The sequence below is a fragment of the Leopardus geoffroyi genome, chromosome A3 (assembly GCF_018350155.1).
Source record: "Leopardus geoffroyi isolate Oge1 chromosome A3, O.geoffroyi_Oge1_pat1.0, whole genome shotgun sequence".
NCBI classification, from domain to species: domain Eukaryota; kingdom Metazoa; phylum Chordata; class Mammalia; order Carnivora; family Felidae; genus Leopardus; species Leopardus geoffroyi.
The window spans coordinates 124,057,251-124,084,988 of record NC_059336.1 but is presented as its reverse complement, the minus strand read 5'-3'; the positions used below and the strand labels follow the sequence as shown (position 1 = coordinate 124,084,988).

The window sequence follows — 27,738 nt, the reverse complement described above, 5'->3', positions numbered from 1 at the left end:
CAGATCTCAGTAACTCTCTGGATTCCATTCTATGTCCAGTTTTCTGGGTGGCTCTTTGCCATGCAACCTCAGCTCCCTCACGAGTCCAAGAAAAAGTTATTAATTTTTAGTTTGTTCAGTTGTTTTTCTTTGTAAAAGATTGGGAGTGTTGACAACATCTACATGTATGGCTGAACCCTGAAGGTCCAACTTCATTCGTTTTTTGCATTTGCATATGCAGCCATACCGGCACCATTTATTGGAGAAACAGTTCTTTCCCCATTAAATCTTTTGGCATTCTCGTCAAAAACCATTTGACCATACATTTGAGATTTTATCTCTGGACTTTCAATTCTGCTCCCAATCTTTATGTCTACTCTTATGCCGGGACAACGCTTTATTGTTTGCAGTAACACTGTAGTAAGTTTTGAAATTGGGAAATGTATCCTCCAAATCCACTATTCTTTTTAAAGATTGTTTTGGTTATTGCATTTCCATATGGATTTTAGAGTCATCTTGTAATTTTCTGAAAGAATCCAGCTGGAATTTTGAAATAGACTGCATTGAATCGAGATCATTGGGGAGTTTTGTTATCTTAATAGTACTGTCTTCCAGTTCTTAAATATCAGACGTCTTTCCATTTATTTTAATATCTTTCAATGATATTTTATAATTTTAGGTGTACAAATGTTATACTTTATACTGTATTAAATGTATTTGTAAATATTTTATTCTTTTAATACTACTATAAATTGGATTGTTTTCCAAATTTCATTTTTGGATTGTGCATTGCTCGTGTATAGAAATAAAATAATTAATTTTTTATTTTAATCATTTGAGTATAGTTAATATACAACCTTATATTAATTTCAGGTGTACAACATAGTGATTCAACAGCTCTAAACATTATGCTCTGCTCACCACAAGTGTAGCTACCATCTGTTACCATACGACGCTGTTACAATATCATTGACTGTATCTCCTGTGCTGTGCCTTTTATTCCCATGACTTATCAATTTCATAACTGTAAGTCTGTCCTAGTCCCCTTCACCCATTTTGCTCATCCCCTTTCCCTCTGGGCAATCAATTCTCTGTATTTAGAGGTCAAATTCTGCCTTTTTGTTTGTTTTTTCATTTGTTTTGTTTTTTAGATTCTACATATGAGTGAAATAATATGGTATTTGTCTTTCTCTGTCTGACTTATTTCACTTAGCATAATATCCTCTAGGTCAATCTATGTTGTCTCAAATGGAAAGATCTCATCCTTTTTTTATGACTGTGTAATAGTCCATTGTATATGTGTGTGGGTATGTCTGTATATACGTGTTTATGTATGCCACATCTTCTTTATCTGTTTATCTATTGATGGACACTTAGGTTGCTTCCATATCTTGGCTATTGTAAATAATGCTGCAATGAAATAGGGGTGCATATATCTTTTCAAATCAGTGTTTTCATTTCTTTGGGTAAGTACTCTGTAATAGAATTAGTGGATCGTATATTATTTTTATTTTTATTTTTATTTTTATTTTTTTGAGGAACCTCCACACTGTTTCCACAGTAGCTGTACCACTTTAGATTCCCACCAACAGTCCACAAGAGTTCCTTTTTCTTCACATCCTCACCAACACTTACTATTTCTTGTCTTTTTTATTTTAGCCATTCTAACAGGTATAAGGCGCTATCTCTAAGTTGATTTTTTTAAATGTTTATTTTTGAGAGAGAGAGAGCACAATAGGGGGAGGAGCACAGAGAGAGGGAGACTGATGATCTGAGGCAGGCTCCATGCTGATAACAGACAGCCTGATGTGGGACTTGAGTTCACAAACTGCGAGATCAAGACATGAACCAAAGCCGGTGGCTTAACAAACTGAGCCACCCAGGCACCCCTCTAAATTGATTTTTGTATGTTGATCTTGTGTCCTGCAACCTTGATGACCTTGTTTATTAGCTCTTATGATTTTGGAGTGCTTATTTTAAGGTGGTCAGTTAAATCTTCTCTATGGTCCAGTGAAATTGGGATTTAAAATACCCACAATATTTACCCATTAGAACCATTGTTATACTAATAAAGCACAATCTTTTTTTTTTAACATTTTATTTTTTTTTAAGAGAGAGAGAGAGAGAGAGAGAGAGAGCAGGGGAGGGCATAGAGAGAGGGAGACACGGAATTTGAAGCAGGCTTCAGGCTCAGAGCTGTCAGCACAGAGCCCCATGTGGGGCTCAAACTCACAAACTGAGATCATGACTTGAGCTGAAGTCAGACGCTTTACCAACTGAGCCACCCAGGTGCCCCAGAAAGCACAATCTTAATAAGATGGTGATGATAAGATAAACAGTAGCTAGAAAAGTCATGTGGTCCAGATGATTTATTTTTATTATGAGCCTAACTAACATGAGCATGTTTATAGGCTGAAGAGAAGGAACAAGTGGGAAGAAAGAGATTGATATTTGAGCAAAAAGAAAATGGCTGGGGTGCCTGGGTGGCTTGGTCAGTCAAGCATCTGACTTTTTTTTTTTTTTTAATTTTTTTTTTCAACGTTTATTTATTTTTGGGACAGAGAGAGACAGAACATGAACGGGGGAGGGTCAGAGAGAGAGGGAGACACAGAATCGGAAACAGGCTCCAGGCTCTGAGCCATCAGCCCAGAGCCTGACGCGGGGCTCGAACTCACGGACCGCGAGATCGTGACCTGGCTGAAGTCGGACGCTTAACCGACTGTGCCACCCAGGCGCCCCAAGCATCTGACTTTTGATTTCAGCTCAGGTCATGATCTCATGGTTGTGGGGTTGAGCCCCGCATCAGGCTCTGTGCTGAGAGCATGGAGCCTGTTTGGGATTCTCTCTCTCTCTTTCTCTGTCCCTTTCCCACTTGCGTGATCTCTCTCTCTCTCTCTCTCTCTCTCTCTCTCTCTCTCAAAATAAATAAATAAACTTAAAAAAAAAAGAAGATGGCCGATAAAGTGTCAAAGGAGTCAGAAGGGGGTGAGTTAAGTGTAGGCACTGACTTTAGATACCTTAAGGTTTACCTTATGTTCTTAGACGTTGAGAAAGGAGTCAAGGATACAGATATGAATGAGAATGTGAGCTCGAATGTACGTTAAAACTGCTGACTAAAAGCAAGAAGGTGATGGAGAGTAAGCTTGATGATTTCAGTTTCTCCATGACATAGGAGCCTTGGTGATCTGCTGAGGGGAGGAGTTTTGGGGAGAATGGCAAAGGTTTGGAATAATTGTTGGGGAGGTTGAAGAGCAGTCTGACCAAGAGCAAACCAAAGGGTCAATAGGTGTTGCTAAGGGACATGTGCATATGTAAAGAGACATATAAGTAATAATGCTGCATCAATCTTGGGCTAGAGATTTACCATACAGTTGCTGTAGCAGGGAAAGTATATTAACAAAAAAGTGTTAAAGATGCTGGTAAAGAGTAATGGAGACAACTAGTCATGTTATCACAGACTAGGTTGGCAAGGGAGCTTTAGAAGGTCCCCATAGAGTATGAAAAAATTATGGCATTAAAGAACTGGAGGTCCTTACAGTCAAAAAGTAGGTTTAATGGAAATAAAGGTACAAGAAAAGTAGAAAGATAAGATGTTAAGACCCATAGTAGAATAATGGAATTCAGAATTTCTGATGTGGTACAGCTAGTAAGATTCCAGATGTGACTTGGCCAATTAGAATAGAAGTGACACCCACTAGAATTGTGGAGGTCCAAGTCCGTGTTTCTGGATGGCTCATTTACATGAACCTTGATATCACCCAGAATTATGATAGTAACTGGGGTAGAGAGAAAGATCCAGGTCCTGTCATTGTCAATTAATGAAGAGTGGTAACTGGGAAGTTGGTAGATGTCATTAACAAAGTGAGGCAGAGGTTGATATACCTGAATGACCCAACCTCATAGATTCAGATTTACCCAACATACCTGAGGGATACAACATTCCCATTAATAAGAGTGACACACTCTGGAATGGTTCTTAAGGTGAGGGAACATCATAAGACAATGTTTGGGGGTGACATAGGGGGATAGTCCATATCTATGCTAGAAAAACTTAGTTTGATAACTCTGATTATACCCCCTTAAAAAGTGTTAATTTCCACTGTCCCTCTCTTCCTAGAGAGAACTGCTCTTTTACGGATGGGTACAGAAATTCAGGGAGAGTTCCTGAGGAGCACGTAGCTTCTATCCCATCCATCCTCCTGCTTGCTACTGAAGACTGTATAAAGACATGAATCTAGATTTCTGACAGATCTTTTCAAGGAAAAATGCCCATAATTTTCATAATTACACTCAACTTTATACAAAAGAGCCTAAATTCATATATTCTCTTTTTATAACTGAGATGTTACTTATAGTGAAGTGAACAGATCTTAACTGTTGGTGAATTTCTACAAATGCATAAGCCCTCAAGCTATAGAATATTTTCATTACACCAGAAAGTTCTCTGGTGACCCTTCCCGCTCAATTCCTGCCCTTCTTGAGGCAACTGTAATCCTGATTTCTAGCATCAAAGGTTAGTTTTGCCTGTTTTAGGACTTTATATTAATGGAAACACAGCAGGTACTCTTTAGTGTCTTTTTTTTTTCTGCTTAGCCTAGCAAGGTTTAAAGTTAGAATTTGGGGATTAAAGTAAGTCATTTTAATGGAAAATTCTCATTAGTACTAAGGTGGCTAAATTCAGACCAGAACAAAGGCAGGTGTGTGAAAGATCTCTGGTGTGTTTCCACCTCCTGTATAGTTTGCCAAGAAAGCCTAAGACAAATTTTAGTTAAGCATTACAGGAACTATCCTGTGGCCAAAGCCCAGTAGGCTTTGTGGCCCCATCACCTGAACTCCCCATTCCTGAACTCTTTATTGTCTCTGAAATGTATCAGAGGAAACAGTTTCTTTCTGTACCTTCTGAGAGGGATAATAAACCTGCTATGTGCTTGGTAGGATGGTACTGTTCCTGCCTCAGGGCATAAAAAGAAAACCCTAGAATATATTCTCCAATGTAAAAATGAAATCCCAGCTTAAACATGGTATCCTGGAATAGATTTCTTAACATCTGTTTTAATAGAAACCAAAGTCTGAGCAAGTATCTTTCCCTTCCTTAAAACTGTGCTTATGTATGTGGTGATGCTATGGATGAAATGTTTGTGTCCCCTCCAAATTCATCTGTTGGAGCTCTAACCCCCAGTGGGGTGATATTTAGAGGTGAGGCCTTTTGGAGGTAAGTAGGTTGGATGAGATCATGAGAGTGGGGTCCTCATGATGAGATTAGTGCATTTATGAGAAGAGACCCAGAGAGTAGTCTTTCTCCCACTCCCTCCCTCTCCCTCTCTTCTTCATCTCTCTCTGTATCTCTCCCTCAATATTTCTCCCTCCTTCTGTCTCTCAGTATACTGCCCCTGCCCGCCATCTTCCTCCCTCTCTCCTTCCCAAGAGAAGACTTAGAATGAAGTTATCTTCTTGGCATCTTGATCTTGGACTTCCAGTCTCCAGAACTTTGAGAAATCCATTTCTATTGTTTAAGCCACCCAGTCTGTGGTATTGTGTTCTGGCAGCCCACGCTGATTAAGATAGGAGGTAAAATTTGTTAAGCACTAACTACATGTGGGACCCTCTGTCACATGTAATCTTTGAAACAAAACTAGGAGGTAGGTACTAGTATCTCTGTTTTGCCAGGAAGGAAGATAAAGCTCAGCATCACACAGTTGGTAAGTGATGACAGATATCAGCGAATCACCCTCTGCTCCAAGGAAGTTGTGCCCATTTATTTTCTCACTACAACCCTCATACACTTACTAATCTTCATAAATAACCCCCAACCCTTTAAAAAATTCCTGATGGGTCTGTCTCACCATAAGGTCTTGATATCATTGCTTCCTTTTTTGCGCTAATGGTTGAGAATGGTGACAGCTTCTGCAACCAATGAAATATTGGCTTTGATGCTTCCGTATCAGCATATACTCATCTACAGGAGGATTCTTAAGGAAACAGAAGGGGGCTGGGTACTTGTACAGACAGGCAATGGTGCCTTGGCAAGGGAAGGCACCATGGGCAACATTTAGGGAGGCAGCTGGAGGGAGGGATATTCTGGTTTTGTCTTGTCTTAATTGCCACATTGTTCTAAGGGGGTCTTGGATCAGAGATGAGATTAGGGGAGCTGAGACTGCTTTGGGATTGAGTGGTACGTCCCTAATACAACATACATTTTGACTGAAGTCTGCTTACTAGGTGAGGAACTTAGGAGCAGAGTCCCACAAAATAGGGGCCTCAAAACAGAAACCAAATAAAAATACAACTGAAGGAATACACAAGGATGTATCATCTCTTCCCTATTGCTTTCTCAATATGGAAAGTAGTGGCATTGACCTGAGTCAGTAGGATAATGTCATGATGGTGAAGGCCATCTTGGATGGGTAGCCTTTACTAAGATAGGTTCATATCAATGTTACACAGCTGGGAAGAGGCTGAACTAGTATTTGAACCTAGTCTCTTTCTCTCCCTTTCAGATTTATTGAGTTATAATTGACATAAAATTGTAAGATATTTAAAGTGTACACTGTGATGATTTGACATATGTATATACATTTTAAAAAGATTTCTCCCATCTAGTTAATTAGCACATCCATCACCTCACATATTTTTATGTGTAATATATATTGTAATGTTATGTATATATTTTATATATATATATATATATATATATATATATATATATATATACACATATGTATGGTGAGAACACTTAAGTTCTACCCTCTTAGCAAATTTTAATTATAAAACAAATATATAGTGTTACTAACGATAGTCACTATGTTATACATTAGATCCTTACTCATTTTATAGCTGAAAGTTTGTACCTGTTTACCAGTCTCTCCCTATTCCTTCCCCCCACCCCTGCTCATCCCCGGTCCTGGCAACCGCTTTTCTACTTTCTGTTTCTATGAGTTTGGTTTTCTTTTTAGCTTCCACATATAAGTGATGCCATGTGGTATTTGTCTTTCTGTGTCTAACTTAATTCACTTAGCATTATGCCATCCATGTTGCTGTCAATGGCAGAATTTCCTTCTTTCTCATGGCTGAATAATACTCCCTTGAATATATATCCCATATCTTCTTTATCCATCTGTTGATGAACACTTAGGTTGTTTCCATATCTTTGCTATTGTGAGTAATGCTGCCATGAACACAAGAATGCACCTATCTCTTATATATCCTTTTTTTCATTTCCTTTGGATATGTACCCTGAAGTAGGATTGCTGGATCATATAGTAATTCTATTTTTAATTTTTTGAGGACTCTCCATGCTGTTATCCACAGTAGCTGCACCAATTTATATTCCTACCAATGGTGTTAAATGTTTCCCTTCTCCCCATATCCTTGCCAATGCTTGTTAGCTCTTTTCTTTTTGAGGAGAGCCATTCCAACAGGTGTGAGGTAATTTATTTTGGCTTTAATTTGTATTTACCCAATGATGAGTGATGTTGAGCACCTTTTCATGTATCTGTTGGCCATTTGTATGTCTTCTTTGGAAAAATATTCACTTCTGCCTATTTTAAAATCGAAGTGTTTGTTTTTTGCTATTGAGTTGTGTGATTTCTTTATATACTTTGAATATTAACACTTTGTCATATATATGATTTACAAATTGCCTTTTTAGTTTTAGTTTAAAAATTTTTTTTTAATATTTATTTATTTTTGCAAGAAGGACAGAGAGTGTGAGCAGGGGAAGGGCAGAGAGAGGGAGACACAGAATCTGAAGCAGGCTCCAGGCTCTGAGCTGTCAGCACAGAGCCCAACGCGGGGCTCGAACTCACAAACTGTGAGATCATGACCTGAGCTGAGGTCAGACACTTAATCGACTGAGCCACCCAGGTGCCCCTGCCTTTTTAGTTTTTGATTATTTCTTTTGCTGTGCAGAAGCTTTTTCATTTGGTGTAGTGCCACTTGCTTGTTTTTGCCTTTGTTACCTTTGCTTTTAGTGTCAAATCCAAAAGATCACTGCCAAGATTAACATCAAGGAGCTTACCACTGATGTTTTCTTCTGGGAGTTTTATGGTTTCAGCTCTTAAATTTAAGACCTTAATCCATTTGAGTTGGTTTTTGTATATGGTATAAGATAGGGATCCAGTATCATTCTTTTGCATGAGGTTGTCCAGTTTTTTCAATTACCATTTGTTGAAGAGACTATCCCTTCCTTACTGTATATCTTGGCTCCTTTGTTGTAAATTAACATTTTTAAAAAAGTTTATTTATTCTGAGAGAGACAGAGCATGAGCAGGGGAAGGGCAGAGAGAGGGAGACACAGAATCTGAAGCAGGCTCCAGGCTCTGAGCTGTCAGCACAGAGCCCAATGCGGGGCTCTAACTCACAAACTGTGAGATCATGACCTGAGCTGAAGTTGGACACTTAACCGACTGAGTCACCCAGGTGCCCCTCCTTTGTTGTAAATTAAATGACCTTACTGTAGATAGGAGTTTATTTTTGGATTCTTTGTTCTGTTGATCTATGTGCCCATTTTCATGCCAATGCTATCCTATTTTGATTACTATAGCTTCATAATATATTTTGAAACTAGGAAATATGAAGCTGAATCTGGTTTCTTTCATTATAATAACTATATTCTTTCTACTATGTAATTTTTCCGCTTTACCCTAAGGGGTTTCCTACTGCCCTGTTACATTGGCCCCAGTTGGTATATAGGTAATTTTCTTAATTTCCCACAGCACAGCTGGGAAATATTTTTTAAAACAGTTGATTTATTCAGATTTTCTATTCTGTCTTAGGTCAAATTTAATCACTTGTATTACAGGAAATGTATTCATTTCTTCTAGGTTTTCCAGCGGATTAGTATAAAATTGTTATATTCTTGTAATTTCCTTTTATCTTTTACATGTATAAAACTCATTCCTAATTTTTTTTTGTGGCTTCTCTTTTTCCCTTGATTAATCTTGTGAAAGGTTTTTATTATATTCAATTAACAATGAAAAAGAAAAAAATAGGGGGAGTTTGGGGAGTTGACAAATGCTGCCTATTTGATAAATATTTTTATGAACTCTCTGCCATGTACTGATCCTAGTTAAATGCTGCTGATAGGTGGGGTGACCATATGCCCCAATCTATGCCTATTTCAGGTATAAAAATTAATAGAACTCCCTTTTACTCTCAACAGTAATTTGGGCCAAATTAAAGTTGACATGTACAGTGGTGGCTTTAAGATAAATTTTGGTGGAGTTTTGAAGATGGAACCCTGGTTGGAAGGACTTACAAAAATGGAGGCGAACATCTGGAGACAATAAGAGATGATTGTTTTGAAGAGTTTTGCTATAGGAAAGGGAAGAAATGAGGTAGGAGGCAGAGGAAATGGAGTTGTTTGCTATTTTACCTGTTTCTGCCTTTATTATTTTTATTTCTTCTTTATACTTTTTATGGGCTTATTTGAGTTGTTTATTTCCTAGCCTCTTAGATTAATGTGTAATGCATGTGAAGCCATATATATCTTTCCATGAACAAAACATATAGGTTCTGATATGGGGTGCTTTCATTTTCATTAATTTCTAAATTATTTGAAATTTCAACGTTGACATTTTCTTTAAGCAATGAATTATTTAGAAGTGACTTAAAATATCTAGATGCCTGGATTCAATTAAAAAAATCTAGTTTCAGGGCACCTGGGTGGCTCAGTCAGTTCAGCATCTGACTCTTGATTTCAGCTCAGGTCATGATTTCGTGGCTTGTGAGTTTGAGCCTCATTTTAGGTTCTGTGCTGACAGTGCATGGAGCCTGCTTGGTATTCTGTCTCCCTCTTTCTCTGCCCCTCCCCTGCTTGCTCTCTATATCTCTTTCAAAATAAATAAAAATAAACTTAAAAATTTTTTTTCTAGTTTTTATACACTATTTTCAATTAAGTGATCTATATATTTCTATGTATCTTCTTTGTTTAAAAGTTTTTAACGTTTATTTATTTTTGAGAGAGAGAGAGAGAGGGAATGAGTGTGAGCAGGGGAGGGTCAGAGAGAGAGACCAAAACACAGAATCTGAAGCAGGCTCCAGGCTCCAGCTGTCAGCACAGAGCCCAACGTGGGGCTTGAACTCAAGAACTGTGAGATCATGACCTGAGCAGAAGTTGGATGCTTAACTGACTGAGCCACTCAGGTGCCCCTCTATATGTCTTTTTAAAAAAAGATTATTGTAATTTCCTTTCTGACCTTCTATAGGACCAATTTTTATAAATTTTAACTGAGTAAAATGAACAAATTGTGTATTCTCTATTGAGTATGAGTTCTATGCACATCTATTAGCATCAATTTGTTAACTATATTATTTAAGTCCTCTGTATTGTTACTCACGGTACATCGTAGTGGGAGACTTTAACAGACCTCTCAGATGTGGATTTGCTAATTTCCTTTTGTGATTTTTCCAATTTTTCATGCACTCCAAAATGATGTTAGGAGCATTTAAGTTCATGATTATTAGATCTTCCTGGTGAATTATTTAAAATGTGAAATATCCTTTTTTAAACTTGTAATCTTTTTGACTTTCGATTCTGGTGTGTGTGATACCGATGCCGCTGTTAGCAACTTTCTGTTCGTGGTTGCCAGGAATATGTTTTCAAGCCTAGAGTAATCACAGTTTTGGCTTTTCCTGGTAAGCTGCACGTGGCTGGATTCTTAAAATCCAACCGATTTTACCTTTTATAAAACAGACTAATCCAGTTCATGTGTATCATTATTTTGGATGTATTTAGACTTATTCCTGCCATGTCATTTTGTGTTGCAGTTTAACATCCTTTCTCTCATTTCTGCTTCAGCCTTTCCACAGATGGCTGGGATTTCCTTTGTTCCTCTTTTCATTTACTGGTTTGAAAAGCATACACATTTTATTTTTATGCTTCTAAGAGGTTACACTTACTTAAATTTTTATCATTAGTGTTTACATTTATATTTTTCTAACAGCGTGAGGCTACTCACTACCTACTAACTTTTTTTAATTCTTTTTTTTAACTTTTAACTTGTTTTATTTTTTATTTTTTAAAATTTACTTCCAAATTAGTTGGCATAGAGTGCAACAATGATTTCAGGAGTAGATTCCTTAGGGCCCCTTACCCATTTAGCCCATCCCCCCTCCCACAACCGGTCCAGTAACTCTCTGTTTGTTCTCCATATTTATGAGTCTCTTCTGTTTTGTCCCCCTCCTTGTTTTTATATTATTTTTGTTTCCCTTCCCTTATGTTCATCTGTTTGTCTCTTAAAGTCTTCATATGAGTGAAGTCATGATTTTTGTTTTTCTTTGACTAATTTCACTTAGCATAATACCCTCCAGTTCCATCCACGGAGTTGCAAATGGCAAGATTTCATTCTTTTTGGTTGCCGAGTAATACTCCATCGTGTATGTATGTATATATATATATATATATATATATACATATATATATATATATATATACATACCACATCTTCTTTGTCCATTCATCCATCAATGGACATTTGGGCTCTTTCCATACTTTCGCTATTGTAGATAGTGCTGCTATAAACATGGGGGTGCATGTGTTCCTTCGAAACAGCACACCTGTATCCCTGGATAAATGCCTAGTAGGACAATTGCTGGGTTGTAGGATAGTTCTATTTTTAGTTTTCTAAGGAACCTCCATAATGTTTTCCAGAGTGGCTGCACCAGCTTGCATTCCCATACCTACTAATAGCTTTTGACAAATCTTCAAATACTTTTATTTTCCTGAATTCTTCATTAGCATCCCCGCCTCCATCTTCTGTATCCCATGTTGACATAATCTGAATTTTGACACCAGAATTTTGTTTTTGAAAAATAATTTTAGGGGAACCTGGGTCGCTCAGCCAGTTAAGCATCCATCTGACTCTTGATTTTGGCTTAGGTCATAATCACAGGGTCGTGGGATTGAGCCCTATGTTGGGATCCACGCTGAACATGGAGCCTGGTTGGGATTCTCTCTCCTTCTCTCTCTCTGACCTTCCCCCGCCAAATAAATTCATTAAAAAATAAAAAAAATTATAATTATGTCTCATAGAAAAAGTAGTTGTATTATTTTCCTGCAACTACTGCAGCTCGTTGTTAAATCTTGGATTCATTTTCCTGTAGAGTCTCTAATAGTTCTCTTAGCTTTCAGACAGGATCTATTGAGTTATTAAAACTCTGACTTCCTGGGTATTTGAAAAAAAATCTTATATTGTTCTCACATTTGATTAATATTATGTCTGAATATAGAAATTTAGATTTGAACTTCTTTTCTTTCAGTGAAGGTATTATCAAATGTCTTTTCTTCATTCAATACTGTTGATGAAACACCTAACGTCAAATCTGATGAGAATGACTGTGAATAGTCGCTTTATCACCCTCTCTGGAAGCTTCGGCAACTTTTCTTCACCCTCGTACCTATCCTCATAGCTTAGAATGTTGGCTAATATTCTGAATTGTCACTACCTTTGTAATTGACTTTTGTGTGTGTGTGTGTGTGTGTGTGTGTGTGTGTGTGTGTGTTTATTTTAATCCTGCTCTATATTTGTTTTTTTTTTTTTTTTAATTTTTTTTTTTTTTCAACGTTTATTTATTTTTGGGACAGAGAGAGAGCATGAACGGGGGAGGGGCAGAGAGAGAGGGAGACACAGAATCGGAAACAGGCTCCAGGCTCTGAGCCATCAGCCCAGAGCCTGACGCGGGGCTCGAACTCACGGACCGCGAGATCGTGACCTGGCTGAAGTCGGACGCTTAACCGACTGCGCCACCCAGGCGCCCCAATCCTGCTCTATATTTGAAGGACCATTTCAATCTGAAGATTTATGCTTCTTCAACTGTAAGAAGAAATTCCATTATTTTTTTTAGATTTTATCTCTCTTTTATCCTCATTATTCTCTATTAGATAGATGCTATGACATACAGAACTTTCCTCCATATATCTTCAAGTTTTCAACTTTTCTTCACCTTGTGCTTCATTCCAGATATCTCATTTCCTTCTCAGCTGGGTCCAGTCTTCTAATCCTATCTACTGAATTTTTTATTTCAGTAATTACATTTTTTTTATTTCTAAGGTTTATGTTTGGTTTGTTTTACACCAGACTGTTCCTGATTGTCACTTCTTCTTATCACTCTATTAATTTTTCATAATCGTAATTCTTCTGTTGGCTTGTTATCTATTTTTCATGGTGGCTTCATGTCAGATGTTGGTGATTTTGGCTATGGGCTCATCTTTGTGGTTTGGATACCCTGTTGGAGTCTTTATACTTCTAGTCCCATGGCCAGCCATCAGGGAGGTATTGGGGTAGCTACTGAGGTTTGTGCTCCATAATGTTTTCTGTGAGAATAGGAGAAAGGCTGCGTGTGTGCTGGGTAGGATATCTTAGAAGCCAATATTCTGGGCTTAGTCATTCCATCTGGATATTTTCAGGTTCTACTCTCCTTGAGCATGGCCCCTTCCCAAGAATAGGCCTGAATGGATGCGGAGGAGGACAGCGGGCTGCACCAGGCACAACCAGTGTGGGTACCCAACTTCTTTCCCTGTCATTTGCATTGAATGCCTCCTCTCCGAGCCTGGCTTCCACCACCTGGAGGCATGAGATAGGCTTGGTGATGCCCCTATCTTCTGTGGCATACTTTCCAAAAAGCTTCAGAACAAATTCCAGGCTGCTGTTACCTTCTTCAAACTAATCTGGTGTATTTTTAGACCCACAGGAATTTTTCATAATTTTTTTTTTAATTTTTTTTTTTTTTTTTTCATCGGAAACAGGCTCCAGGCTCTGAGCCATCAGCCCAGAGCCTGACGCGGGGCTCGAACTCACGGACCGCGAGATCATGACCTGGCTGAAGTCGGACGCCCAACCGACTACGCCACCCAGGCGCCCCTCATAATTTTGATTAGCTAAAAATTTCTCTTTGAATTTACAGAGTAAGGTATGTATTCTCATACTCAAAAAAGAAATGTAAGGCTTAGAGTAGAAATATAGAGATCATTGGGGAAGGAGAGAACATCGCTGTCTGCAATTAGTTTCCTATCTGGAAGGCAAAGCTTCCACTTTTATTTTGGGTTGTTTGCCTTTTTCTCATCTATACTAGAGACAGTAAGCAATACTTATATTGTAAATATTTGTTACAAATGCCTTTTAATTTTGCTTATGGTCCCTTCTGAGATACAGAAATTTTATGTTTTTATGAGGACAAACCTGTCCATTTTTTACTCTAAGAGTTCTGGATGTTGTGTAATGCTCAGGAATTGAAACCTATAATACATAATTGAAACCTATTTTTATTATAGTGCCTTTTAATATTTCATGGTTCAATCTTTTGTGATTAGATATTTCATGTTTAGGTATGGATTCATCAGGGTTTTAATTTTGTGTTTCGTGTGATATCTGATGTGTGTCCCATTCCCTCTTTTCTAAGATGAAAGCTTTTATTGCTAATTTCCTTCCTTGCTCCGTTACCTTGTTTTGGGTGGGTGGGTGTGCAGGGGCAGTTAACATTTTTTAGTGCATAGGTCATCAAACCTTAATGAACCAAACTGGTATTTGATGGATGGACTGTACAACACTCAGGGTTCTTGAACTTTGAGATGAATGTAGTACCTGCCTGGAATTTGGGGAGGAGATGAGTGTGAAGAAATGTAGGTACATGAAGCCAGAGAAGCTGACTGTGGCAGAGAGCACCATCCACTGAAATGATTTTCCGGTTTTCCCCTTGGACACATAGCTAGAGTTCATCTCCCTGCCCCCCTCTCTACATAACCAGGTGACTACTGTTCTCTCCAGTACAGTGTGAACAGTCTTCATGCCAAGCCCATAAAAACCTCTCATTTGTACTCCTTTTTGAAGCCTGGATATATAGGTGATGAGGTTCTAGGAGATGGGGCCACAAGATGAAAGGATTTTAAATACGGACAAGGCCGTGTGGAGGAGAGTTGCCTCCTGGCCAGAAACATTCTCCTTGGACTAATACTGAAGTGAGAAATAAGCTACTTTGGCATCTGCCCAAATAAGACAGGGGATTTAAGTTTCTGGAAGATATGCTGTATTGAGTTAGGGAAGTTTCCTTCCATTCTTGACTTACTGTTGTTTTAATCAGGAGAGGGTACTGATTTATTTTATTTCTTATTTTTATTTTTTTAACATTTATTCATTTTTTTTTGAGAGATAGAGACAGTGTGAGTGGGGGAGGGGCAGAGAGGGGGGAACACAGAACCCGAAGCAGGCTCCAGGCTCCGAGCTGTCAGCACAGAGCCTGATGTGGGGCTTGAACTCACAGATGGCGAGATCATGACCTGAGCTGGAGTTGGATGCTTAACTGACTGAGCCACCCAGGTGCCCCTTATTTTATTTTATTTTTTTAAGGTTTATTTATTTTTGAGAGAGACAGAGAGAGAGAGAGAGACAGAGAGACAGAGAGAGAGATTGGAGGGGTAGAAAGAGAGGGAGATAAAGAATCTGAAGCAGGCTCCAGGCTCCAGGCTGTCAGCACAGAGCCGGATGCTGGGCTCGAACTCATGGACCACAAGATCATGACCTGAGCCAAAGTTGTATGCCTACCCGACTAAGCCACCCAGGCACCCCTGTTTTTTTATTTAAAAAAATCTGACAACTACTTAACTCTAGAGAAAAAACTGATGGTTACTCCAGAGTATCATAGAAATATTATTATGCTTAAATCCCCCAGTGTAATAAATTATAATTATTTTGTTGAGTGTTGATTTAACAATGTCACCATTTTCTAATTTATTTATATTTACTTTTATTTTTATGAATTCCTTCTACTTGGTTTTATTTTGTTTTCTTTTTCTAATATCTTGAGTGCTGTTAATTTTTTGTTTGTTTAATTAGAAAGGTATTCAGGGGTAAGAAGTTTCCTATATTCCATGAGTACTGATTCATAATATTCTTTTATTATTTGCTAACTGGTGTGTTAATTCTTAAAGTTCTCCATTAAGTGATTTCTGTAATAAACACTGAAATTGTGTGCCTTATACCTGTCACTGACCAGCCGGATTTTGGAGTGTTCTGGGCCATACTTTACTTTTTGTAACTGATATCAGGGTAATGAATGAGGAGCCAAAGCAATCCCACATTCCTCTATAATATGTTTGGTATTTTTGAGGTAGGGTTTTACCCATGCAAGTCTCTTTATAGGTAATCTATTTCTTTTTCAGTATTAATTGGAAAAATGTACATATTGAACAATAGCTGTATTAAAACTTTTGAATTCTAAAATAATAAAAAATATGAAAGCCTTAAGCTATGAAAATTGGAATATTTCTGTCCTTAAATATTTTAATGCCTATAGGTGAAAATTAAGTATCTTATTAATATGACATGGTGATTTAGGTTTCTTTATTATGTTTATCTTTAGAATTAGTTACTGGATGGAAACTTAGTATGACCATAAAGTAACCTTTACATGATTTGCTATGGGGATTTAAAGATGCATTTTCTGGGGCGCCTGGGTGGCGCAGTCGGTTAGGCGTCCGACTTCAGCCAGGTCACGATCTCGCGGTCCGTGAGTTCGAGCCCCGCATCAGGCTCTGGGCTGATGGCTCAGAGCCTGGAGCCTGTTTCCGATTCTGTGTCTCCCTCTCTCTCTGCCCCTCCCCCGTTCATGCTCTGTCTCTCTCTGTCCCAAAAATGAATAAACGTTGAAAAAAAAATTTAAAAAAAAAAGATGCATTTTCTTTTGTCCCCTCTGATCACCTCCTTATTAAAATCAAAGTAACATCTTTTTATGCATAGTGAATTTGTTCCTTAGGGGACTATCAAGTATCATCTTTGGTCTATATTACTGCACTTTAGAATATGGACTCCAGTGCTAACATTTATCAGCTCTGTGACATTTGGCAAGTTTCTTATTCTCTCTGTGCTTCCGTTTCCTCAGATGTAAAGTGAGGATAACCAGGGTCTCTGCCTCATAGGATTTTCCCAAGGGTTAAGAGTTCAAAATTTAAAGTTCTTAGAATAGTCCTGGGGATGATGTTAGTTCTATGTATGTTAGCTATTTTTATTATAATCCAGAAGCAATCACAGCTAGCTTCTCTAAAAACTGTTTTTTTTTTTTTTTTTGCTAATACTCTCATTATTAAACTGCCCTTTAAGTTTAAGGGAAATTATATAAACTGTCACAATCTTATCACAAACCCAGGATTTAGGTATTGTTATGCTATATGAGAAGCTAAGAGTGTGAAATAATTTTGAGGTTCACATGGTAAAACGTGACGGAATTGGGATTTGAACTTATGTCTGTCACTGAAGTCCACACGCTTCGCATTATAACACTCAGCCTGATGTGACCACTGTCTATAAAATCCAGCACCATAAACTTTTCCTGTCTTTACCAAACCAGAGCTTCATCTTTTTTGGTACCCCAAAAAGTTTGTACTTATAGCACCAAGGTAGTATGTCTGTAGTTCTTTTAAGACAGTAGATAGCCCAGCACTGTTGACCTGGAGTAGTGCTCACACTAGCTCTGCCTGATGAAGGACATGCACTCTTTAGAACCACAGAGAGGAGAATGCAGACATTAATGGTTTACTGCTGCTTATCTTAGTTAACCCCAGATAATTTGTCAATCAGTATCTAGCCTTTTGATTTTCTCTATGTCATAACTCTCCCAGCCCCTGGTTTCAAATGGGTGTTGAAGATTGCCTGTCTCTAACTCTCTGGGCAGTCTCTTGGCAGGAAGGCACTACACAATATCACACGGGTTCCTGGAGTTCATGTAGGAACAGGAGGATAATGGGTGCTTTCTGAGGGAGAGATAGGAGAGGTAGTTGCTGGGAAAATGCGTCCTAGGCCTGAAAATAATTAAGGCTTTGATTGTGGCCATTCAAAAACCTACGCCCAGACTACGTCGGCACCTCCATGACAAGCCAGCATTCTCTGGCCCTTCTGATCCCACATGCTCACTAGAGCCTCCTTCCACCTCTCAGAGCAGCCTCCCATTACACCATTACACAGTGCTGCCCATTGGACTGGATTGTGTTATGTATTGTCCAGTCTCTCTAACAAAATAGTATCCCCCATATCCTCTGCCAAGTGGGGACCGTGTAGTGACCATTATCTTCTTTTTTTTTCATTATGCTAAAATATACATAACATAAAACTTAACCTTTTAACCATTTTTCAGTATACAGTTCAGTGGCATTAAGTACATTTACATTACTGCACAACTAATCACTACCATCCATCTCAAGAACTTGTTCGTTATCCCAGAATGAAACTCTGTATGCTTTAAACGACAACTCCCCAGGATCCCCCTCCCCCATCCCTGCAGTCAGCATTCTTCTTTCTGTTTCCATTAGTTTGACTACACATATGCAAGTGGCGCCAGTCATGCGATCTTTGTCCTTTTGTGTCTGACTTCTTTCACTTTGCATAATGTCTTTGGGGTTCACCCATGTTGTAGCATGTGTCAGGACTTCCTTCCTTTTTAAGGATAAATAATATTCCATTATGTGTATACACTGTATTTTGCTTGTCCATTCATCCATGGTGGACATTTGGGTTTTTTTCCCACTTTTGACTATGGGGAATAACACTGCTATAAATGTTTGTGTGCAAGTAAGTGTCCGTTGAACCCTTGCATTCAGTTCTTTGGGGGTATATGACCAGTAGCAGAATTGTTTGATCATATGGTAATTCTGTGTTTAATTTTTTTGAGGAGGCTCTATGCTATTTTCCACGATGTAGCACCAATTTACATCCTCACCAGCAAAACACAGGCTTCTTTCTGATTTCTCTACATCCTCCCAACATTATTTTACCATTATTCTGATTTAATCCTCATGACAGGTGAATAACAATTACTCTATCTGGAATCTTTATTGTACTTCACAATTTGTTTTTGCATATATGAGCCTTTGAACCTTTATAATAATCTTTGGTGTAAGTATTATATCTATATAATTATATATAAGTTTCAAGATCACCCAAGGTCACAAAACTAATATGTGGAAAAGTCAAAAATATGAACTTTTTATTCCTGATTCTTTTTATTATTTGGAGAATTAAACAGACAATACTCTGTTCACTGAAATCAAAGCAAAAGGAAAACTCACACATTGAGAAAATATTCCCAAAAAGGATACCTACTATTCTCCCATATGTCCTAAGGTATTAAAGAAAATAAATGGCTTAAATAAGTGGCAGAAAGGATTTAGGTTAGATATTAACTGGGTGGCTGATGTTGGTGAGACATTGAAAAAGATTACCAAAAGATACTTTGAGATAATTAAAGTCCTGAAAAATGTTATGCGCATTGGATTCCATCCCAGTATGTGCCTGAGGGTGCAGGAAGTGATTCAGTGAATCCTTGTTAATTATTTGAAAGCAGGGGGATAAACTGGCTGTCTTCACATAGTTTCTTTGAGTGAATTCTCTGATTCTACAGCAAAGATTCTACTGAATGCATCTGTACTACTCAGGAGTGGTGTTCTTTGGTGTTTGGGGATAGATCTTTGTTTTCTTGACCCCTTCATCCTTGCTCTCTGGAGAATGCAGGCTCCCTTACTCAATTCCATTTCAGAACCTTCATTCATTCAGTCCTCTGGGGAGAAGTCTGATATGACCTGACTCACCTGGAGTCTTGAGCTACTACTGGGGCAGTTAACTTTCTACACCACTGTTGGTTTGGTTTCACTCTGCTCCCCAGGGAGATTTGAAGAAGATGAAATTTTTGCCCTGAGATTAAAGGGGACAGTTTCAGTGGGTTTATGGCTTGTCAGTGTTGTAGGATAAAGAAGAGACAAGGTAGCTGGTTTAAGACAGTAAATAGCCTAGCTTTTCCAACGGGCCAGCACTGTTGACATGGAGTAGTAATCACACTGCTCCCTGCCTGATGCAGGACATTTAGTCTTTAGAACCACGGAGCAGAGAATGCAGAGCAGGTGAGAGTTGCTGGTGATGACCCCATGCAACCAACTCTCACTGTGCAGATGAAAAAGCAGAAAGATGAAAAGATGAAAAAGGAGAGGTGTCAATTATTTTTCTTTTACATTTCAGAGTTGGAAATTGAAGAATGCAATGGAAAACAACAAGAAAAAGGCAAGGGTGTGTACCCATCAATCCCAGATGCAGGGAGACATTCCTTCTGAGTAGCCGTGCCTTCAGATGCCCCATAGGGTCTGCAGAGTTTACAGAACAATTTAAGAACACTCGAGACCAAATATAATCTCAATAAACACATGCAATTAAGGCCAACAGAACCTGGCTTAGTACTTAGCTTATCCTCCTTGTCACCTTCAAGGCCCAGATAACTTCACATAATGTTAGGAAACATTATGATCTGCCTCTTTACCTCTGAGAGCAGTTGGCAGCTTCTGTAGGGATCCCTGATCAGTGCAAGATCAACACAAATCCATGAACCTCAATCACTCTGTTTTCACCCACTCTAGATTGCTTTCTCTCTAATTTAATTGCTTGAATTTCAGTGTCTGTGATAAGAACTCAGGGGTAATATCACACACCTCTGGAATCTCTCCACCGATTATGGGCTGTGCCCTGCAAGTGAGGATAGCAGGATTTGGCCAGTTATGAGTACAGGGTTCTCTCGGCACTGCCAGGATCTTTATAGAGAATGTCATGCTGTGCACACTCCCCTGAAGCTGGCTCGATTTCACAATTTTTCACACCTATTGTGATGTAACCCTATCTCGAACAAGGTCCCTGTCCAAGTATGCTTTGATGTTTTATGTAATAAGTTGCAGAATTCAGGATTTAAACATCAAAAGTAGAAATCCACAATTTTCTTTTTTATTCTGTAAGATTTAGCATGTTCGTTTTTCTTTAATCACAACAGAGCATGGTGAACAAAATGTATTGTGGTGGATTATGAAAATATTTTTCTTTTTCCCTATATTGTACACCTGAAACTAATATTATACTGTATGTTAACTAATGGGAATTTAAATAAAAACTTAAAAAAATTTATACAATGAAAATTTATTATATTTATGAATCAGACCAATGTGTTAAAGAATCTTTCCAGGTGTAGTGGGGGTTGTGGGACCTCTGAGGGGTTTTGTGACATTAGATCTTAGTCATTCCATCACTTCTATGATGAAGTAAAACACTATGACTTCCAGGTTGTTGGCTACGTTGAGGTTTTATGGCTGTATGAAAGGCCTAAATTCGTCATCATTTAACATGGATCTGTAGAGCCTGGGGGATGATTCTGATACTAGCTTTATTGTTTCAAAACCTGGGATTTGGAGCTGGAATGTGCCAAGAAATCTCTACTTGAGTTAAAGGGAAAGCAGGTGGTCCTTCAGGAGGGGAGGGGGTGTGTGTGTTATGAACTCTCTTGTGGTTTCTGCTTCTTGGGTATTTTCCTCAGTGTGACTAACTAAAATGCTCTTTGTTCTTTGTTCCAGAGTCAGAGACATCCCTGCCACGCGGCACAGAGATTTATAACTCTGAGCAAAGGTTTCAACAAATACTATTTCTTTACTCCAAAGTCCATCTATGTGTGCTTCCTGAAATAAAGAACAGAGCATTTCTGTCTTCTGGTCTCTAATCCCAGGAGCCTTAGCAGCAGAGGCTGGGGGAGTTCCAAAAGGTCTTCTTATAACTCTGGAGATAATGACTGGCTCAAACAAGCTGGCGCCGTGTGGGGACACCCATAGACTTTATTTATCTCTCTCTGTCTCTTTTTTTTTTTTTCAGGCTGACATAGTGTCTGCACTGACATACCCAGTCCAGAAAAAAGAAACTGTGTCTGTTATAACTTTTACTTAAGTGGTATAAGTGGAAAGATCATAACGCAAAGATTTGTTGAAAACACACTTCTTATCCAGACAATCCATTGTAATGTTTCAATTAAAAAGTTCTACTCACAGAAAGAGATTTAAAAAAAAAAAAAAAAGAAGACGGACAAGATCTGGGATTAAGTTTAACGACCTGGAACAGGCAAAGAACATAATAAAATTTCTGATTTGGTATCTGGGATGTGGGTATATGATCTGAAATATAAATGAGACTCGTCGATGGCTATTATTACCCTGCACCCACCACATCCCCTCCCATGAAGATAGGCAACAGGGAAGGTGTTTAAATTCTTTCAGGGCCTATGGTTGTCACTGAGCAATTTTCTTCTTTGGTATCTCACATACAGATGGCTGGTATAACACACAAAGCTCACCTGGGTGCCAGACTGGGGAAGTGTACTTAAAATATCTCCAATCCATGTGACAATGTTATCTGAAAAACATGTGACTTGAAGCCAGCGTAATGACACTAAACCCACCCTAGTGCACATTTTTGTATAAGGCATCCATTTTGGATGCTAGTAGACCCAATGCTAGTAGAACTCAGTATTACATTACAGTCTGATTTACCACAAGGTCTGGCGGCAGAGTCCAGGTATGGTAATCTTGGAATTACCTAATCTGGGAAGGAGCCAACTGGCCTATGGAATACCTGAAAATGAAACACTGTCTACCAGAGATGGGGAAGTATATCCACCTTCAAAACTGTTAAGACACTCTTGAAAACTGAAAATCACACAAATGCTAACAATGTCTTGGTTCCTGTGAAGCTCACTGTCTAGTAATAAAAGCAGATAAAAAATACCAATCTTAAATAATTTAAGTGGTATACTAAGGGTATATCCAGGGCACTGTCAGAACACAGAAGAGGGACACACTTATCCAGCCAGACAATGAGGACCAGGGAAGGTTGCCACTATATCTAGTTATAAGAAGTTCGGAGTACAGTTAATACATCTTGTCTTGAAGGTGACACTTGTCCTCTAAATAACTCAGACTCTTCCCAGAACCATTCCAAAGGACTTAGCTCTTCCCATAAATGCTCTATGTATTTATTCATCTCCATCCTCAGTGAATGGAAGAAAGGTCAGAAATGTGTCACTGCTTTGTAACCTAAGGTCTTCTGCCTTGTCTACTGAATGAGTTACTGAATTAATATTCCTCCCTACACAAATTTTTCTTTAAAAAGTCTGTCCTTTCCTGCCTTGCAGTCTGAACCCCTACTTCTCTATACATAATTCTTCACAGATCTCTATCTAACCACTTAGACAAACTGTTTAACTTCATTTGACATTATTTTTTCTGGAAGAGTAAAGCAAAATTGCCTTAGATAGATTTTTTTTGGTTTTACATCATGAAAAATTTTACCCCACTTGCTATTTGCTGTTTTCCTTTTCCCATCTTCTGCATTCTTCCAGGAGGCCTCCTGAATAGTCCATGTTTAAGCTAAAGAAGACTGACAGTTATTTTCAGTACCAAGTCTCACCTAATAACGAAAAACCTAGGCACATTTTCATTTCCTGTAAAGTTAGCTGAGTCAGGTGAGCTGAAAATCAGAGAACGGGCTCTTTCTGGGGCTTCCGGGAAAACTCAAGGCCCTAAAAGTGAATGTTCTCTTCTAATTGCCTGACAGAGCTATTTAACATCTATGACTTAGCGTTTTACATCCTGGACAGGGTCTGACCAGCCTGACTTAATGACAAAGTTAGTTTTGAAAACCTCTTATCCATTTGTCTTTTCTCATTGGCAATGTCCATGAGTCCATTATTCCTACGGACTAGAGAGGAACTCAGGAATGACAAGGATGGGCCCTTTTGGCTAGTGGCTGGCTAGGATTTTGTAGTGTATCCTCTGAATGCATTCACTGTCCTACAGTGGGTCTCAGGGTGTGGAATGATTTGTTATTGGGTAAGGGCCATGCTTAAAGTTTTCCAGCCCGCATTTGGATGCAATGCAGGGTCACTTCAATTAACTTGGAAATGAGAGTGCTGGTAACCAGTGTAGAGACTATTTTGGAATAAGATAATAACATTATCTAAAGCCACTTCCAGTTTGATAATAAATATCATGTACTGATTGATATGATGGTGCAGATTTTCTTGTTAGATCTGCTTATGGAGTGAATTACACCAACAGAGGTTTTAACAACATTGTTGAAATACAATTCCCATACCATGCAATTCACCCAATTAAAGTGTATAATTCAGTAGATTTAGTATAATCACAGAATTGTATAGTCATCACCACAATCTAATTTTAAAACATTTTCATCACACCAAAAAGAAACCCCATAATCATTAGCTATAACCAACCAATGTCCTCATTTCACGCCAGCCCTAGATAACTGCTAAACTACTTTCTGTATCTATAGATTCGTCTGTTACAGACATTTCATATAAGTGGAATCATATAGTATGTGGTCTTCTGTGACTGGCTTATTTAATTTAGCATAATGTTTTTAAGGTTCATTCTGTTGTAGAATATATCAGGTCTTCATTCCTTGTTATTGCCAGATAATATTCCATTGATGCATATACATTTGTTTATTCATTCATCTTTTGTTAGACATTTGGATTGTTTCCACTTTTTGGCCATTATGAATAATGCAGCTAGGCAGTGTTGTTTACAAAAGCCAATACATGAAAATAATCTGACTGTCCATGGACAGATGAATGGGTAATGAAGATGTGGTAAATCTACAATGTAATCTTATTCAGCCATAAAAAAGGAAATCCTGTCATTTGCAACAACATGGATGAACCAAGGACATTATGCTAAGTAAAATAATTCGGACAGAGAAAAATAAATACTGTATGATCTCAGATACCTGTGGAATCTGAAAAAGCAAAAAACAAACTTATAGGAAAAGGAAAGATTTGTTGGTTACCAGAGGTGGAAGGGGAATCGAAAGAAGGTCAAAAGGTACAAACTTCCAGTTATAAGATAAGTAAGTACTAGGGATGTAATGTACAACATGATGACTATCATTAACACTAATGTATAGTATATATGGAAGTGGTTAAGAGAATAAATGCTAAGAGTTCCCATCACAAGGAAAACACTTTTTTCTTTCTCATGTTCTTTTTTTTTTTTGTGATTATATGAGACAATGAATGTTAACTAAGCTTATAATGGTAACCATTTAACCACATATGTAAGTCAAATCATTGTACTCTATACCTTAAACTTATACAGTGCTGTATGTCAGTTATATCTCAATAAAACTGGAAAAAAACAAAGCAGCTATAACACTCATGTTCAAGTGTTTGCATGGACATACACGTCTTCATCTCATTTGGGTATACATCTAGGAGTGGAATTGCTGGGTCATATGGTAACTCTATGTTTAACCTGCTAAGAACTGAGAGCACCAGACAGCAATGGGAATTTTTCCTAAGAAAATGTTAAGGACTGATAATAAAAGGAGATCAAGATTGGGACTGAAGGGGGCTATCTCACCAGACTGCTTTAAGTCTCATAATACAGATATGAAAGGTAGTAACAGAAAATATTACATAGACAATACTTAGAAAGCAAAGCTGCAAGTAAACTTTCCATTAGTCATAAAATCCCAAGAGTTTTTCCAGTTCAGACAGGAAGGTAAGTAGATTTTTCTATTCTTGTAAATTATTTCTACATGGTATGTTTCAGAAGCACTTAGGGTGACATTGTATATAGATTTCACTGCCCAGAGTAGATCTGAATCTTGTAAAGTTGTGCTGTCCAATGTGGTTATATGTGGCTTTTATAATTACATTAGTTAAAATAAAATAACACTTAAAATTCAGGTCCTTAGTTGTACCAGCCACATTTCAAGTGCTCAATAACCACATGTGGCTTGTGGCTACCATCTTGGATGTTTCTCTCATTGTAGAAAGTTCTATTAGACAGGGCTATTCTAAAGCAGTGGTTCTTAAATGGATGGTGATTTCCGCCCCCAGAGAAATATGGCAATTTCTGGAGACATATGGTTATTTTACAACTTATGGAAGGGAGGGTGTGACTGGTATCTACTGAGTAGAGGCCAGGGATAATGCTAAGTATCCTATAATGCTAAGGGCAGCATCCACAACAATTAACCTTCCACAAATATCGGTAGTGTCTAGGTTGAGAAACCCTATTCTGCACCGTACATTCAAACTTGTCTAGCCCTTTTATAAAAGTAATCAAAAGAATTACCTGTTTAGCTTTTAAGAAATCCATGTGCATGAGCTGTACCCCGAAGATTCTGATTAAGGATGTATGAAGAGAATCCAGGGATCTGTGTTGTTCAAAGCTTTCCAAGTGATTCTTCTGATTGGCCAGATCCAAGAACCATTGAGTGAAAGTAGACTGGCTCTCAGCTCTTAGTTCAGATGAAAATCACCTGGTAAACATTAGCAATACTCCCAGAATAGATTAATGGCTCCAAGGCCATTACCTCTTCTGTTTAATTTCTTCAATTACCTATCTCTCAATTAATGGGGTCATTAAGCACTTAAGACTTGCATTAATTTCCCTTCTTTAAAAAAATTCCTTCATTCTGTGTAAATCCAGGTTGCAAATGATTACATCTTGTTAATTATTGTACACTTTCTGTTTACAAACAGAACAAATGACCTAGAAAATGTTTGGCAGCTGTCTTTGTTCACTGGTGTTTAATGGAAAATAGCTGAGCAAACACGCACACTGGTCGTGTAGGCGGTCCGGCGCAACGTGCCATGGCCCATTGCTTTGCTACCAACTGACTAAATACATGGAAGTGGGGCTTCATTTTAAACAGTTTGAAGTGGTATACTTTAAGGTCAATATAATTCTGCTGAACTTAGAAAAGTATAAAAATAAATTAATCTTAGTTGTAAGACTTTTTTTTTTCTATTTTCCATCATTCTGTAATAAATTACAAAAAGGGAACAGTCCTTGCTCTTAAACCTAAAAGGTAGCAATGAAAATGAAACATCAGCACATGTATCTGTAAGAATAGATGTTAAATATTGTAAGAGGATACAAGTTTGAGAGGAAGAGTTCCTTCTGGCTGGAGAGAGCGGGGGAGTTTTCATGGAAGTAGCAGCACCTTTAGCTTTCCCTTCACTTATTCAATATGTTTGTGGATTCCTACCTCATGCTGGGTCCACCATATTAAAAGCTAGGGATAAGTAGGCACAATCCGTCTGTTTATGGAGTTTCATTTCCTGGAGGCTAATAAGTCAGCCAACAATTATTTATTGTGTCCCTACTGTGAGCCAAACATACAGACAGGTGACGATGATTCCAAGTGATCAGTGTTAAGGAAGGACACGGTACAATTAATTATGGGTTGGATTTTTATCACACTGAATCCTCCTTTCTAAGCACAGACATATCTCTGACCTCACTTGCAAGGCCAGTATCATAGGGCGCTCACTCACCCTCAGTGATAATTTAATCACGCAGCAGCAGATATTTAATAACATTCTGCCAGGATCTGGTGGATCACTAGGGTTGACTGGCATCCTCCAAGGAATCAGTAAAGAAGTGTAATTAAGAAACTACTGACCTGGGTGCTGGGTGGCTCAGTCGGTTAAGGGTCCAACTCTTGGTTTCAACCCAGGTCATGATCCCCGTGTTCTCAGATGGAGCCCTATGTCAGGCTCCACGCCTAGTGTGGAGCCTGCTTGGGATTATCTCTCTCCCTCTGTTCCTGTCCCCTGCTCACACTCTCTCAATCTCTCTCTCTCTCTCTCTCTCTCTCTCTTTCTCTGAAATGAAAAAAAAAAAAAAAAAAAAGAAACTAATGAACTGATCCTCAGTTTGTTAATACTTCTGATGAAGTTTCTGAGAGAACTAATATGTATTGACTCTTGTCTGTAAATCTGAAATCTGTGTCAATTGTGAGATAATTTCAGGAATATGATTACCATATCGGACACTTTGTAGTGCTGGCTTTATTCAATGTCAAAATAATATGAAATTATAAAACATTTCAAACATCAAAAGTACCGAAAATAATATAACAGATACCTATAGATACTCCCTATAATGCC

The 27,738-nt window shown here is 38.2% G+C and overlaps 1 long non-coding RNA gene across 1 annotated transcript; it reads left to right on the top strand.

Annotated features, from left to right (window-relative positions):
- Window positions 1-961: 961 nt before the first annotated feature.
- Window positions 962-24,544, top strand: LOC123581481. Its single transcript, XR_006703754.1, has 3 exons — window positions 962-1,005; window positions 19,974-20,021; window positions 21,344-24,544. It is a non-coding gene; the product is annotated as an uncharacterized LOC123581481 (long non-coding RNA).
- Window positions 24,545-27,738: the final 3,194 nt, after the last annotated feature.